The sequence below is a fragment of the Chiloscyllium plagiosum genome, unplaced genomic scaffold, assembly GCF_037043375.1.
Source record: "Chiloscyllium plagiosum isolate Xiang-an unplaced genomic scaffold, Cpla_swu_hap1 HiC_scaffold_10, whole genome shotgun sequence".
Lineage (NCBI taxonomy): Eukaryota > Metazoa > Chordata > Chondrichthyes > Orectolobiformes > Hemiscylliidae > Chiloscyllium > Chiloscyllium plagiosum.
In genome coordinates, this window is record NW_028270148.1 from 80674023 (window position 1) to 80689574 (window position 15552).

Consider the following 15552-nt stretch of genomic DNA (forward strand, 5'->3'; position numbering starts at 1 on the left):
CAGACTAGCAATTCCTAGTTCCAGAAAAAACCCATGAATTGCACAATCAGAAATACAATTCACAGTTATTACATGAGACATATTGAATATTACAAGGTTTGTTTTGTCCTTATTTGGGTCATCTGTGAGCTTTCACAGCCTCTGATCCACTGTCAAGCCATATAACCAAACACCACAAGGGAGAAACGTTTGGGTCAGATTGCCTATAGAGCTGATTACTAAAACCTAAATTGTTGGGTAGGATCCTATACAATTGAGTAGAAATGACAATTTTACTTCTGCTCAATACTACTCTCCAGTAACTTTGTCAACATAACTACTTCATGAAAAAACACCAGGGTAGGAGGTTACAGACAGACATTTGAGTGGTGAACCAACTGGAATATAAATGTTCCATGCTTATATTTTTCATCTTGTAGAAGATATAGAGAAAGAAAAACAAATAAAAATTAATTTAAAAAATCAAATGAAATACTCAGGAATTACTTAAGCAACCACCAATGGAATGTCCAACAATAATTAGAATTTGGAAGATGATAACTCGCGAAATAGACATTGTCAAATTAAAGCTTCTTGTTCTGTCACCTTTACACTGCTGAACAGAAAGAAAGTGACAAAAAATTGTAAAATGTATTCCTTTAGATTGAAATCAACAATTTTCAGATCATGTGAATTTACTATCTACAAATGCAGAAGTGATGAACAGGACTGGTTAGAGGACTACAAGACATTATGATAGAGAGATGATCAGAACTAGTAAGATACGTATATTGTCTCCCAGACATGTGCCTCACCAGAGTGGCTATTGAATGGATATCACCCCAGGTGGAAAAAGAAGGTAGGACTGCCAAAAAGGACCTCACAAAGTTTCTACAGAGAATGAGCAGGATTTAATCTCTGCTGGAGCAAAAGAGATTGCAGCAGACTAGGCCCAGTAGCAGTGTCTTTCTGTCCAGTACCCCCTCTGGGAGTGGATGAACCAGGTCAAAGTAAGGTATCTGTACTAAAACATAAAATGCTGTAGACATTCAGCAGGTCTGGCAATATCCATGTAGAGAAAAAATAAGTTAATGTTGAGTCCAATGACCATTTATCAACACTGCAATCTGTACTGCCTGCTCTGAACTTGCCTACAGTCATGAAGTGAATTGTGGCATTAGATTTTGTTTCCAAAAATCTATAATCCAACTTTAACTGGACACAAGAAGCTAAAAGCATGGTGATTACAAACCATCTGACTATACACTTACCAGTCCTGAGCGAAGGTAGACTTGACCAGATGTGTAAAGATGTTTGAAGTGCTTGGAATTTACAAACAGACAATCTAGGAGAATTCAAGCTCGCGCGAGAATAGCACACAAGATGAAAACTAGAAAGAGATGCTGCATAAGTGATTTCTTTGTGTTGTGGAGTCTTTGAATCTTCAATGAAAAACATACTAGCATTTGAGCTTTGAAATAGGTGAGAACAGGTAATGTGCAAAACTCTAGTAGGAAGAGTCTGAGAATTTCCCTCAGAGAGAGATTTTTGACTGAGAAAGGACAAAGAAAGGTATACAGAAATCAAATTCTGTTTTTTAATGAAGGAAAGTCAGGTAACATGCAAATGCTGGGTTACACAGTAAAAGACATGGAATCTTCTATCCTTCTCAAAATCTGCTGACTTGCTGAATCCACCTAAACAACAAAACACTTTGCAGAAACCATTGCAGCTCTGGATCTGACTTCTCGGGTTAACCAATTCATTTCAGTGAGGAGGAACCTAAGCAACAGACTGAACAGTAAACCACAGAGATTCTTTGGGACTTTCTCTTTATGTATTATTTTTCTTCTCTATCAGCAAAATACTGCAGATGCTGGAAATCTCAAATAAAAAAGAACTGTGGAGAAATGCAGCAGATCTGACAGCATCTGTGGACAGTGAGGCAGAGTTAAAAGTTCAAGTTCAATATGACTTCTTTGGAACTAAAAGTTGACGAAAAATAATAGGTTTTATTCTGTTGACAAGGTACAGATGGAACAAGTAGAACAGATCGTGAGGTTGCCCAGAGCTAAAGGAAAAGGGGGTACTACTGGTGAAACAAACACAGAGAAAGCTGGAAAAACTCAGCCAGTCTGGAAAGTTCAATGGAGAGAGAAAAACAGGACTAACATTTTGAGTCTGGTATGCCTCTCCCCCTCAGAACTGTAGTACTGAAGTCATACTAGACTCAAAAGGCATTGCATCTCTCTTCAGAGATGCTGCAACAACTGTGGAGTTTCTCCAGTGTTCTTGTATTTGTTTCAGATTTCCAGCATCCATAATATTTTGCATTTATTCGCATGCTTATTGTCATTAGGAGAGCTGCACATAATAAATTTTGCAGGTTGATAGGTATGTTCTCACTGTGGAATCTCTTATGCTTAATGTAATCTTGTCTTTAATTACAATACCATTTGCATGAATTCAGATTCTGCGAGCTGACTGAATGAAGTCACATATTGACGAATGGATACTTTTTCACCTTGGGCCTTAATGTTGAACATGTACATTCAAAAGTTTTGCTCACTTGAGCTTCAAAAGAATGTCTTCAAGGTTTTTAAAATTTCTGAAGTCTTATTTCTTCTGTTCTTTAGAAAGATTTAGGGTGGAATATACTTTGAAACAATGAGTTTTGAGAAGATTTGTAGCTCAGGTTGAGGTTTTGGATGTAGATTTGCTGAGTGGCAAGGTTCATTTCCAGACATTTCGTTACCCTACTAAGTAACATCTTTAGTGGGCCTCAGGTGAAGCAATGCTGAAAATTCCTGCTTTCTATTTATATGGCTGGGTTTCTTTGGGTTGGTGATGTCCTTTCCTGTGGTGAAGTCACTTCCTGTTCCTTTTCTCAGGGGGTGGTAGATGGAGTCTAACTCGATGTGTTTGTTGATAGAGTTTCTGTTGGAATGCTATGCTTCTAGGAATTCTCATGCATATCTTTGTTTGGCTTGTCCTCGGATGGATATGTTGTCCTAGTCGAAGTGGTGTCCTTCCTCATCCGTATACCAACACACTAAAACAGCAGCCTAATGAACTTGAAAGACCCTATACAGACAACAAGCAAAACTAATGTCATTTACAAAATACAATGCAAGGACTGCAACAAACACTACATTGGACGAACAGGCAGAAAACTAGCCACCAGGATACGTGAACTCCAACTAGCCGCAAAAAGACATGATCCTCTCTCACTAGTATCCTCACATACAGATGAGGAAGGACACCACTTCGAATGGAACAAAACATCCATCCTAGGACAAGCCAAACAAAGGCATGCATGAGAATTCCTAGAAGCATGGCATTCCAATAAGAATTCTATCAACAAACACATTAAGATAGACCCCCATCTACCACCCCCTGAGAAAAGGAACAGGAATGACTTCACCACAGGAAATAACATCACCACATGAAATTACATCACTGACCCAAAGAAACCCAAACATATAAATAGCAAGCAGGAATTTTCAGCATTGCTTTGCCTGAGGCCCACTGAAGATATTATCTAGTAGGGTAACGAAACGTCTGGAAATGAACCTTGCAGCTCAGTGAGCAAACCTACATCCAATATTTTGAAATAATCTCTTCCTAACAGTGAAAAGTGTACATATACTCCTAGTTGCTGTGTTTGGTTCAACAGATCTCTTGCCATTTTGTAATCATAGAATCTAGACAGTACCGATAGAGGCCTATCGTCCCATCAAGTCTACACTGACCCTTCAAAGAGCATCCAACTCAAACCCACCCCATCCCCATAACTCCACATTTGCTATAGCTAATCCACCTAGCTTGCACATCCAAGGCAATTCATCTAACATATCTGTGGACTGTGGGAGGAAACCCACACAGAATCAGGGAGAATGCACAAACCCGATACAGTCATCCAAAGCTGGAATCAAACTTGGGTCCCTGGTGCTGTGAGGCAGCAATACTAACCACCATGTCACCATTGCCAATTTTGCTTCATATCAACTTTCATTTTGACCATAGTTAGGTGGGGAAAAATTGCAGCCATTGTTTCTTATCCAATATGTCAGCTTGTTTCTTTGCTTTAAAAAAAATTTCCATTGCTTATTAGATTTAGATTTCAACCCTGATCAAAATCACAATTCAAATCACATACCTAGAGAGCCCTCTTGTGGTGCAGTAGTTGAGTCCCTACCTCTGCACCAAAAGATCCTGGTTCAAGTCCCACCAGCTCCAGTGTTATATAATAATATCTTTGAACAAATTGATTAGGAAAAATAGGTTAAAAAGAGAAGCTTATAATGTATATTTATGATAGCATTATTTAATGTAACCGCTTTTGTAATATAGAACTCTTGTAAGAAAACTCATCATGAAATTCCTTTTTAGCTGAAATTGCTACTTAAAAACAACAATTTTGGAAAGGAAACAAAACATAAACCAATTGTTTGATAATACAAAGCTCAAGAAAAAGCACAATTTAATGCAAGTTTTCATCTTGCACTTTCAGGACAAAATGGAAGAAATACCAATTTAAGAGGAAAATTAACATTTATACTGTATGAGAGGTGAGTGGTGACTGGTAAGCAAATGGACTCCAATTGGTGGAGGTGTTTCCATGAAAAATGCTTCAATTAAAGCTATTTGACTGTTAACTGCCAGACATTATTTAAATTTTAAAATCAGGCAGGTAGACTGATTGATCAGGATATTGCCCTTAGAAATTAACCTGCAAATGAGTGTCACCTACTTTGTTTAGTTCAAACAGGTGCAATGCATACACATGTTATTTTACGAATGTATGGGGCTTCCAGTATACACAAGTCTGCTGTACTGTGAGCTCAATTGACAATTTTAAATTGGTTCCCGGGATAAATCTTTGCACATTCAGCACTATGTAACAAATGTTGTCCAATTGCAGAATTACATTTAACATGTACAGTGTTTTAAACGTTTTGTAAGTGAATATGATTAGAATCTTACTTGCTATCAACAGCCAAAAAGATGTACAGTTTTGCCAGCACTGCTTTGTTTGCTATTATGATCTTAGACAAGATCACCAAATCATGCTTGAGATTTGGCGAGGCAACAATAACCTTTATTTTTGAAGTAGGCAAAATGGGAGACCAAAAGAATGAAGCCACAACATTTCATGGTTTTAAACAAATAATGCTTTACTATACAAACTAGTATAATACAATAAAGCTTCTTAAGGGTGATGGTCATAACTTCCTGTTATCTCCTGACTCATTTCTGGGACCATCTATTCCATTAAAACAATCCTTGTTGTTTTGTTAAATTTATAGCTTTCTACTAAGATAATGAGGCACCACAAAGCAATTTGTCTGTCTGCTCAGATGATATTTATATCATGCCATAATGATTAGTATCATCCCAAATGTCTAACTGATACATTTGAATGATCTGGAGAGTTCAAGAGTCAAAGAACCAATTATTAATGTGTGACTCACAGTGATTACTGGTGCATGGAGCAAGTTAAAAATAATAAAATATTACAAGTTGATTCAATATAAAATCTATGCAGAAATATGTAAAAATAGTCAATTCATAGAGACAACTAGTTTATTAAAACTAAAAAAGCAAGCTACACGTGATATAGAATAATACATTCAATTAATATGTATGGAAGTAGTAATGGTGGCAAACAGCCCAGCAGAAAGTGCCACACTGTGCTACATTGTGCACCAGAAAAAAATACCTGAGCAGCGGGATCAGTCACTGCGGCAATGTTAGCACAGCACAGCAGAGCAAACCTGGGAGTGAACAGCAGCAGGAGCTACTAAATACATACCTGAGGAGTGGGGTCAGTCAGTGCAGAGATGTCAGCACTGCACAGCACAGCATAGCGAAGCTCAATCCTGAGGCGGAGCTCTGGAGCTGATGATATGACTCAAAAAATGAGTTTGACTGCTCAGGAACCACGTCTAGAGACTGAGTGAGTCGTGTCAGGAGGGAAGTAAAATATAATGTACATACTTTTATCATTGTAGTTTGTTAAGAGTAGAGAGCAAGAGTGACAAATCTGATTTTGGTGAGTAGTGTGTAAGGTTGTGTAATCGATTCCTGGATAATTGGCTGCATTTGGTAATGTTCAAAATGGCAGGAGGACTCAGCCCCATGGAATACACCTCCTGCAATATGTGGGAAATCAGGAACATTTCCAATGTCCATGGTAATATGACTACGTATGCAGCAAGTGTGTTCAGCTGCAGCTCCTGATTTGCATGGACCCTTGGAGATGCGACAGACTCACCATGGAGCATCCATGAGGCTGACAGCGTTGTGGGTAGCACATGTAATAAGTTGGTCATGCCACTACTAAGGGCTACACAGATAGAAAAGAGTTGGGTGACCACCAGGAGGCTAGAAGCCTGGGTAGTAAGTGCAGGAGACCCCTGTGGCCATTCTCTTCTGAAACAGATGTACCGTTTTGGATACTGTTGGGGGATACGGCCTCTTGGGGAAAAACTATAGCAGCAGCTACATCAGTGGCACCACAACTGGTTTTATTGTACACCAGGAAGAGTCGATGGTTAGACAAGTGATAATGATTGGGGACTCTATAGTCAGGGCACAGACAGGTGTTTCTGCAGTCACAAATGAGACTCCAGGATGGTGTGTTACCTCCCTGCTGCCAGGGTCAAGGATGTCTCTGAGTGGGCACAGGATATTCTGAAGAGAAAGGTGAGCAGCCAGTGGTTGCCATCCATATTGATACTAATGACATAGGCAGAAAAAGAGATGAGCTCCTGCATGGGGAATTTAGGAAGTTAGGTAGGAAGCTGAAAAGAAAGACCTCTAGGATGGTAATCTTGGATTACATCTTGTGCCACATGCTAGTCAGGACAGAGTTACAAAGATTATATAGTTGAATGCATGGCTAAGAAACTAGTGAAGGAGGGAAAGATTCATTTATCTGGATTAGTGGAATATTTTCCTGGACCAATGGACCTGGACAAGGAAGACAGGTTACACCTGGAGGGGCATCAATATCCTTGCAGGGAAGTTTGTTAGGGCCACTCAGAAAGGTTTAAATTAGTGCGGCAGTCAGGTGGGAATTAGAGCAATAGGTCAGCACTTGGAGCATTTAAAGAAAAGAGAGGGGCTATCTGAAATAAGTCAAGTAGGAGGAACAGAAAGGACCAGAGGGTGCTGAGATGTCACTTGTTTGCATTCTGGGAGTAGACGTCTCTTCACTGGGTTGTGAGCAGAACCTGGAAGATCATCAGTTGAGCTGAGCTACATTTGGTAGAACATTATGCTGGCTTCAGCCTAACACCAATTCAGTGACTGACCAGCCAACCAGAGCCATGGACTTTTCCAGTACCCACACCCCCAGCCAGTGATTGTGATGAAGGTGGAGGAAGAATTGCCAGTCAACCAGACCTATTTTGTGAAGAGAGTTCTCCTGCATTGCTGAAGGTTCCAAGCAACAGATATTTTCTGTCTGTAGGATTTCCCCAGCGGGGACTACTTCGATGTGACCTTCAGGATCATGAAGCAATGTGAGAAATAACCAGAAAAAGGAAACATTTCAGGCCCCCGAATCCCCACAATGAAATGGAAAGAGGCAGCTGCACTATGCCGACAACAGCAGCTCCTCTGATGATAAATACGTACTGAAATATGGTCATCAACAAAAAATAGAGACAAAATATCATGGGGGAGAAGGACAACAGCACCCGCTAACCCAGAAATGCCAGACGTCCCGAGGGGCCCAGTGAAGACGAATCACCAGCCGTCAGGAACCAAGGGGTACCCACCACATCACAGCTCCAGACAACTAGGAGCAGTGACTCTCTGACAGTCCCTCTGTCAGACTCATAACTGGGCCCTGCTAGCTTCGTTCTTGCCCTGACGTCACCAGAGCAGAGAAATCCTCCCCAAGGACAAACAGGACAGCTACCTCAGTGCTGAGAGTGTTCAACAATTTACCCACACTACGGGGATGAGGGAGTACCTCAGTGACAAGACTGCAAGTGAATGAACATTCGGTAATTCCAGAAGCTATTAAAATGGGTGCTAAAATTGGCACTATTAATGGGTGTAGCATTAAATTTACAATTCAATGTTTCCACATTGGCTTACCTGGCCAATTTCAAAGAAGACTTCCTGTTTCTGCAAGAGTATGAGATATGGACCTTATGGACCCATGGGCCTTCAATTTGGTCAGGGGATGTGATAGCCATTCCTCCAGCCAGGAAATTCTGTTGAGGAAGAAACTTCACCATCTCTGAAGTTAAGTAGGTGGGGTCCGAACTTGGAGTATATGTCATCCGCTGAAACTAATTAATATGTACACCTTGATGGTAAAGAGTGGGCGGCTGGCCACCCTGCAGCAGCTCCCATTGTTGCTTGTGACATCCAGGCTAGTCATTATGGCCAGAGTCTGCAAATGAATCATCACCAGGCTGTATAACATTTCAGCATCCCTGCAGACAGATGGAGCACAATGTAGATACACCTGGTTGCAGCCAGATGTGTCTATCCACTCAAGGATAGATTTTCTGTTTGCATCCTGCACGTTCACAGTCAGATCCACAAAGGTCAAGCCAGTGTTCTTCTCAGACCACTGCCTCCGAATGTCACATACAGCATGACCAGCAGGCTGGCAAGGAAAGGTAGAGCTGAATGTGAAATTGTTGACCCCAGAAAACATCGAGGAACTCAAAAGGTGTTACGTACGTTGGAGAAACGTGAAGTCCACCTGTGTCTCCAGTGGACTGGTTGGTAACAGTCAAGGGTTAGCATCAAGAGGTTCTTCATCCTCAAAGGTATTCAGAAGGCAAGATAGAGGTGCACAAAACTCCAGAAAAACCTGCAGAACCTATTCCTTCTGCAGACAATGGGGGTTGATGTCATGGAAGATCTTCAGGAGGTCTTTGTCTCAGAGGCTTCCAAGATCATCTTCCAGTCCAGAGTCTGCACCGTGGAACAAGATCAGATGTGCTTGCATTTCTTCTTCCAGAAGGTGCACAAGGAGAGCTCTGTGCTCAGCAGCCTGAAGGAAGAAGGTGGTTCATTAATGTCATCTCAATCTGACATCCTGAGAATCAGCAAATCATTTTATGCCAGTCATTATGGCTTGAAGCCTCCAATGGCACAGCCTCCCAGTCATTCCTGTTCTCTATCATGGAGGTCTTAGATGAAAGCATGCAAGAGAGGCTGGAGGAGTTGACCAAGGTCCTCGACTCCTTAGAAATGAATATAACTCCTGGAAGTGACAGCTTACCAGCCAAGTTGTATTCGGCACTATGGGACTTGATTGGCCAGGACCTGCTGGAGATATATGACAGTATGCTTCTGGCAGGTACCATGAGGACATTTATCATCACCCTCATCTACAAGCAAAAGGGAGAGAGGGAGGAAATTATAATTTAGTGACCAATATCATTACTGAATGCAAACTACAAAATCTTGTCAAAGGTTATGACCAACCAGGTCAGGTCTGCTCTGGAATCAGTGATCAAACCTGTACTGTGCTGTGTGGTGTCAGCATGATCTCTGAGAGCCTTGTGCTCTTCATAGATACAATCATTCTTGTGCAGATGGGAGCGGTGAACGCCTGCTTCACCAACGTTTGACAGGATATAGCACTCATACATGTGAGACTTGGTCCACAAAATGGGGAGGGAATCTACAACTGGATCTGACTACTCTACATCAACATTATTAGCACAGTTTCAGTTTTTGGGTGGGAATCAGCAAGCTTCCTGATCAGATCCGGAATCATGCAGGTCTGCCCACTTTCTTCTGTCTTGTTTGTATGTTGTAAAGAACCCTTTGCTGAGTCCAACAGGAGGATGTGAGCCTGAGAAGGATGACTATTCCAGGCAGTAGAGGACAGCAGGTCAAAGCCCCACTGTAAATGGATGATGTTGCCATTTTCTGCTCAGATCCGCTGTCAATGTGCAACCCATGAGCATCTGTGACCAGTTTAAACTGGCCTCGGGAGCCAAGGTAAATTGAGGCAAGAACGAGGCCATGTTCTTTGGGAACTGGACTGTCCGACCTTTCATTTTCTTCACTATCAGGACAGATTACCTGAAGATGCTGGGAATATGGTTTGGAGGGGCTGGGCATGCACAAAATCTTGGGAGAAGCTCACTGTCAAACAAACTGGCCTTTTTGGAGGACCTCTCCTCTCCATTGTGAGCAAAAACCTGGTCATCAGGTGTGAGACACTCTCTCTGCTGTTGTATGTGGCACAGATCTGATACATTCTCCAAAACTGCGCTGTTTCTGTTAGCCGAGCCATCTTCCATTTCATCTGGAAGCCTAAGATAGTCTGCAGGGACTTCATGTACAAAACTCTGAAGAACACACCCAACATTGCCCTCATCCTGATGGCCTGCTTTGTGTGTGGTTGCATCAAGCCATACGTAGACCCTCGATATGTAAACACCAAGTGTCACTAAATACAGAGGTTCTACTGTCGCTGGTGTTGCGAAGGATGGGACCAGCCTTGCTGCCATGGAACACTCCGAGTAGTTGGACCATCCCGTATCACCCGTTCTTCATCGAGAAATTTTCAAAGAAAAACATCTTTGACCACCAGTTCATCAGGAAGTGGTCAGCACTCAGCATCCTCAAGACCCTGAGAGAAAAGGAGAGGGAGGATCCTGTCACATGGTTCCCTCAGCAGACTATCAAAGTCACTGGGCAGAACTTTCTAACAAGACATTGCTTGGCTGGTGGTATGAAGGGGATTTCATTGAGATCTTTTATGTACACCCAGTCAGTCTACGCCACCGCATGCTGTCCTTGAAGTCACACATCTCGTTCCTTTGCAAAGGAAGTCTGGAGGAAAATGCAGTGGTTTGTGTTGAGTGTTGCGGACCGGCACATTCCAAGGTCCAGCACTTTGTATTCAAGGACACAATAAAACGTGGGGTGGCTGCTGCCAAGACACAGTGGAGAAAGACCACTATCTGACGTCTTCCTGCAGAAGGTAAATAAGGGTCCGTTCAGTTAGTGGACCCTCCCAGTGCCTCAAATGTATGTAAATATTAGTATATTATGTGTAAGAAAGGTCTTTGGCTTTTTTTAATAGAGTCAAAGTCTAACGTTTTTATTTACTTGATATGCAGCTGTACAGAACATAACTGCTCTTGTGACAATGCATACAAAGAGTTTTTATGAATAAAGTATATTTTGAAATGTAAAAAAATTTCTGAGAGTGGACTTCACAGTCAGTACACATGTGAAGGGCATCGTGGAAGAACCTGGTGTTAAGGAATGGTCAGCCTCAAACACGACACAAACACGACAATACTGTTGTGTTTCCATTACTCCTTCCTTCTCTAACCAGAAAAAAAAGAGAGGCGTGGCTCAGAGGAGAGGAGACAGAACATTGTGACAGGAAGGTTGGCACCGAGAGTTCCAGTGGGTAAAGCAGCCTAAGCCTAAACAGCTTCTGGAAACTGTTGTTGGCCAGTAGCAGGTAGGTTTTGAGAAATTGTTATCAGAACAGCGAGCATAAGCAGCTTCAATTTAGTATTAAAAATAGTTGACATTGTAAGGATTACATTAAAGGGGTAGGACATAGTAGGAGAACTCCAAATCATAAATAGCTCATATTGCTTGATGTGCCTGGACCTGCAGGTCTACAAGAGGTGTCTCCAGCAGCATAATCATAGTCATAGAGATGTATAGCATGGAAACAGACCCTTCGGTCCAACTTATCCATGCCAACCAGATATCTCAACCCAATCTAGTCCCACCTGCCAGCACCTGGCCCATATCCCTCCAAACCCTTCCTATTTATATACCCATCTAGATGCCTTTTAAATGTTGCACTTGTACCAGTCTCCACCACTTCCTCTGGCAGCTCATTCCATACACGTACCATCCTTTGCATGAAAAGGTTGCCCCTTAGGTCTCTTTTAGGTCTTTCCCCTCTCACCCTAAACCTATGCCCTCTAGTTCTGGACTCCCCCACCCCAGGGAGAAGACTTTGTCAATTTATCCTATCCATGCCCCTCATGATTTTATAAACCTCTATAAGGTCACCCCTCAGTCTCCAATGCTCCAGGGAAAACAGCCCCAGCCTATTCAACCTCTCATTATAGCTCAAATCCTCCAATCCTGGCAACATCCTTGTAAATCTTTTCTGAACCCTTTCAAGTTTCACAACATCTTTCTGATAGAAAGGAGACAAGAAAAGATGTTGTGAAACTTGAAAGGATTCAGAAAAGCAGCTGCTAGAAGTTTGAGTTTCAGATTGTGGAGATGTCTGGGCACACTGTGGAGCATTCACGAGGTGGAGAGTATTATGGATATTACTTGCGGAGCGTTTCAGGGAACACCTCTGGGACACCCGGACCAACCAACCCAACCACCCTGTAGCTCAACATTTCAATTCCCCCTCCCACTCCACCAAGGATATGCAGGTCTTTGGACTCCTCCATCATCAGACCACAGCGAAACGACGGTTGGAGGAAGAACGCCTCATCTTCCGGCTAGGAACCCTCCAACCACAAGGGATGAACTCGGATTTCACCAGTTTCCTCATTTCCCCTCCCCCCAGCCTGTCTCAGTCAAATCCATCAAATTCAGCACCGCCTTCCTAACCTGCAATCTTCTTCCCGACCTCTCCGCCCCACCCCAGTCTGACCTATCACCCTCACCTTGACCTCTTTCCACCTATCACATTTCCGACGCCCCTCCCCCAAGTCCCTCCTCCCTATCTTTTATCTTAGCCTGCTGGACCAACTTTCCTCATTCCTGAAGAAGGGCTAATGCCCGAAACGTCGATTCTCCTGTTCCCTAGATGCTGCCTGACCTGCTGCGCTTTTCCAGCAACACATTTCCATCTTGGATGTTTCTTGTCAAACTGTCTCAAGCAAACCTTTTGCAATGGTTTTGTGCAGGGCTCCATTTCACATTGGAATAACCCCTGTTCAAAGGCACCATTATGTCAACTCATGATATCACTTAAATGCTGGATCAGATTTTTAATCCTGTTCAACCACTTGTCGGCCATTTTGTGTCTCTCAGCTATGGACAGCCCTAAGAGAGTCATGAAGTCATTAGCAAACAGGATAAAAGAGAATTCAAAGGCTTTTTACACATATATAAAAAGCAAAAGGGTAACCAGGGAAAGAGTTGAACCACTCAAAGACAAAGGAGGAAATCAGTATATGGAGCCACAGGAGGTAGGTGAGGTCATAAACAAATATTTTGTATTGGTATTGACCAAACAGAAGGAATTGGTGGAGGGTGTGTCAAATTTCTAAGCCACGTTGCTATTGAAAAGGAAGAAATGTTGTGTGTCTTATAAAGTATTGAGGTAGATAAGTCCATGGATCGTGATGGGATTTTTCCAGAATATTAAGGGAAGCAAGAAAACAAGTTGCTGGAACATTGGTAGACATCTTTGTATTCTCTTTGGTCACAGATGAGGATCCAGAAGACTGAAGAATAGCCAATGTTATCCCGTTGTTTAAGAAGAGTGACAGGGATAATCCAAGAAGTTACGAGTCTGTGAGTCTCACATCGGTGGCAGGGAAATAATTGGAAAAGATTCTCAGGAATAAGATCTATACACATTTAGAAGCAGATTGACATGGTTTTGTCTACAGGGAGGTCATACCTTACCAACTTGATCGAGTTTTTTGGATTGTTGATGAAGATGATTGACCGAGGCAAAAGCGGTTGATGTTGTCTACATGGACTCAGTAAAATCTTTGACAAGTTCTCTCATGGCAGACAGGTACAGAAGATGGAGTCACATGGTATCAGTGGTAAGCTGGCAAGATGGATACAGAACTTGCTTAGTCATAGGAGACGGAGGGTAGCGGTGGAAGGATGCTTTTTTGGAATGAAGGGTTGTGACTGGTGGTGTTCCACAGGGATCAGCGCTGGGGCCTCTGCTGTTCATGTTCTACATGGATCAGTTGGAGAAAAATGTGGCTGGTCTAAAGAGTACACTTGAGGATGATACAAAGATTGGCGGAGTTTCAGATAGTGAGGAGGATTGTCAGAGGATACAACAGGATATAGATCATTTGGAAACATTGGCAGGAAAATGGCAGATAGCATTTAAACCAGACACATTTGAGGTGATACATTTTGAAGGTCGAGTATAGAAGGAAATTATACAGTGAATGGCAGAACCCTTTCGAGTATTGATATGCAGAGGGATCTGGGTGTGCAGGTCTACAGATCACTGAAGATGGTAGCGCAGGTAGATAGGGTGGTGAGGGCATTACCTTTGAGATCCTTTATATACTGCCCTCGAAGAGGCTGCAGGGGGGAGCAGACTGTCACACATCTCCTGCTGGAATGTAACTTTCCGAAGGAAGTTTGGAAAGAGATGCAGTGGTTTTTATTGAAGTGCATCCTGCACAGCTCTATGAGACAGGACTCTGTACTCTACGGGCTGCTATCGTAAGACAGACCTAGGCATGCTTGTTTTCATTGGAAGGGGCATCGAGTATAAAGATAGACAAGTTATGCTGCGGCTTCCTCAAACTTTAGTTAGGCCACACTTGGAATATTGCATACAGTTCTGGTCACCACACAACCAGAAGGGTGTGGATGCTTTGGAGAGGGTACAGAAAAGGTTTATCAGGATGATCCCTAGTGAGGGATTTTAGCTATGAAGAAAGATTGGATATATTGGGTTTGTTTTCACTAGAACGCAGGAGCTTGAGAAGTTACTTGATAGAAGTTTATAAGATTGTGAATGGTATGGGTAGAGTTGAAAGTATGAGGCTTTTTCCCAAGGTGGAGGGGTCTATTACGAAGGGGACCCAGGTTCAGGTGAAGTTGGGAAAGTTTAAAAGAGATGTGCAAGGCAAGTTTTCCACACAAAGGGTGGTGAGTGTCTGGAACAAACTGTCAGAGGAGGTGGTGAAAGCAGGCACAATAGCAGTATTCAAGAAGCACCTGTACAAACACATGAATAAGAAAGGAATAGAGGGATACAGATTCTGTAAGTGAAGACAGGTTTTGTATGGAAGGGCAAAATGTGTCAGCACAGGCTTGACAAGCGAAAGTACCTGTTCCTATGCTGTATTGTTCTTTGTTCCAGGACCAGGTTAATCAACACAGTAGTCTGAAGTGTATTTATTTTAATATAAGGAACATAACAGATAAGGTGGGTGAGCTTAGAGCCTGGATTAGTACATAGGATATGATGTGATAACTATTACAGGAACTGGATTGAAAAAAAAGGCATGACTGGTAACTCAATGTTCCGTGGTTAAGATTTAAGATTTAAGGTGAGATGGAGATGTAAAATTGGTGAGAGAGTTGCATTACTGACTAAGGACAAGGTACAGCTATATTAAGAGGACATCTTGAAGAGCTCATCCAGCAATACAATATGGGTAGAACTTAAAAATGAGAATGGTGCAGTCTCTATGATGGAGTTATATTATAGGCCTCCCGGTAGCCAGCAGGAATTAGAGGAACAGGTATGTAAGATGGTCATAGAAAGATTTTGTAGTCGCAGAATTTGCTAGGTGTATCCAGAGGGTTTCTTGAAATAATATGCAGATAGTCCAACTTGGGAAGAGGCCATTTTAATCCTTGTATTGGAGA

The 15552-nt window shown here is 42.2% G+C and overlaps 1 long non-coding RNA gene across 1 annotated transcript in view; it reads left to right on the forward strand.

The window, feature by feature from the left end:
• The window catches only part of LOC148148989 (uncharacterized), a 278572-nt gene that overhangs the window by 241249 nt on the left and 21771 nt on the right, over positions 1-15552 (forward strand). Inside the window, exon 3 of the long non-coding RNA XR_015758482.1 lies at positions 4493-4550. This is a non-coding gene — a long non-coding RNA (uncharacterized LOC148148989). The remainder of the gene's footprint in view (positions 1-4492; positions 4551-15552) is intronic.